This window comes from Notothenia coriiceps, unplaced genomic scaffold (genome assembly GCF_000735185.1).
Source record: "Notothenia coriiceps isolate Sejong01 unplaced genomic scaffold, NC01 NC01_scaffold00032474, whole genome shotgun sequence".
Lineage (NCBI taxonomy): Eukaryota > Metazoa > Chordata > Actinopteri > Perciformes > Nototheniidae > Notothenia > Notothenia coriiceps.
The window spans coordinates 1-2019 of NW_011365175.1; positions in this window are offsets into that span (position 1 = coordinate 1).

A 2019-nucleotide genomic window follows, 5' to 3' on the forward strand; every position below is an offset into this window, starting at 1 on the left:
TCTCCCAGGACGGACAGACGTGCAATAGATGCCGTGTGTAAATCGAAGAGATAACACATTTGCAACATAGGTAGTCCAAATGTTTGGAAATGCATGTGTCTATAATAAGAAGATGAATCCACGAGGATGTCAGCAATCTTGTGGGAGCCATCAGGGAAGTAGTATGGTGAGAGTCAGGCAGGACCGCAGAGACAGGTTCAGCCACGACTCAAAGTCCAGGACTCAGGTCCAGAACTCAGGATCCAGGACACACAACCACAGCAACAGGATTAGCCTCGACTCAGGATCCCGGCGTATATATGGACACAAAAAAGAGATTTGGGGGAAGCTGGTTTAATCGGAACATGAGAGTACACAGGTACAGACAGACAGAAAGACGGAGTAAGGTGCCCCCCCCAGCAGTCCAAGCCTATAGCAGCTAAACTAACGTGTCTACATACATGCACTCCCTTAGGATAGGTTGAGGGAAAAGAGTAGTAAGTAAGAAGTAGGGAACAGAGGTGGAGAGGCACAACGTATCTACGTACATGCACTCCCTTAGGATAGGTTGAAGGAAAAGGGTAGCAAGTAAGAAGTAGGAAACAGAGGTGGATAGGCACACGCAGGGAGAAAGGTCCCCACTGGAACCTGAATTGGTTAGAGGTAAGGAGTAGGTCTGTGGCTACGTTCCACACTCCCCGGCCGGAATAGGCCTCTCTGCAACCTGTTACCCTCTAATAAAATCTCGAGAGGTCAGAGAGGGGAAAGGTTTTGGATACAGTTATAAATATAAGATCTGAGTTTTAGAACCTAAAATATCTTTCTTTGTTTCAGATAAAAAAATCACTCCATGGCCATTTTTTATCTTTGTTCAATGATAATAAGAAAATGTGTGCAAACATGATCAATTCCTCCAGAGATTGCAAATCATATTGCAATTGAATTTCAGTCAAAACAATTATAATTATAAATATAATATAATATAAAAGAAATATATATAAAACTAGAAATGCATTGGGCCATGTCCACCATTTTAACATAAGCTAAACTAAAACAATGGATCTATCTATAAACAAGTCAGACATTTCTAGTCAAACAAGTTATTGTAATAAATACAGTAAACGTAACGTGTTAGTTAGGTATTTTATTTTGTGGAAATTTAAATGGACTGCAAACACGGATATAAAGCTTTGTCTTGTTCATAAAGACCTGCACTACTAACACTGATACTGCTGCAGGGAGAGGATTAAGTCATTATTTATCAAGGTTATGAATCTGAAAAATATTGGTTAAGAGGCTATGCTCAAATATAATTGGGCTTCACCACTGTTTCCTTCCAGTGTGGCTAAAGTGAGTGAAGTGTTTGTTTGGAGACGTTATAGTCTCATTAAGCCTGTGATGGGCATATGGCAGTACACAGAGCGGGTTGCCATGGAAAGTTCCAATATTTTGTAAAAAGGGAAGATTTTAGTCCTGATAAATGTAAAGTCTAAAAAGAAGGGGTGCTTACATTTTGGGTTCATACCTCGGTCAAGGCACTGTGTTCTTGGCTTAAAATGCTGGGTATGCTTACAAGGCTTCCAGGCCTCAAAAGCATCACCTGACAATGGAACCACTGAACTCCTTTACAAAAGTAAAGTAGAATTCAACAGATATATTTCACGCTAAGTATTTTTAGATAACAGACTCTACGACCTTTTGTATATTGTTGTTGTCACAAGCATTGATCATAGAGCCTGTCAAACCTTTGCACTCTTCATTTACCATAGTTATAATCAAGCAATAACAGTTTATGATTGCAAAAATGTCAAATAACTTATTAATGTTATTATTAGGTCGATTAAAATATTTAATCGCGATTAATCGCATGATTGTCCATAGTTAATCGCGATTAATCGCAAATTAATCGCACATTTTTTATCTGTTCTAAATGTACCTTAGAGGAATATTTTTCAAGTTTGTAATACTCTTATCAACATATGAGTGGACAAATATGCTCTATGCAAATGCTTATTATCATTTGAACAATGAGAAATACAA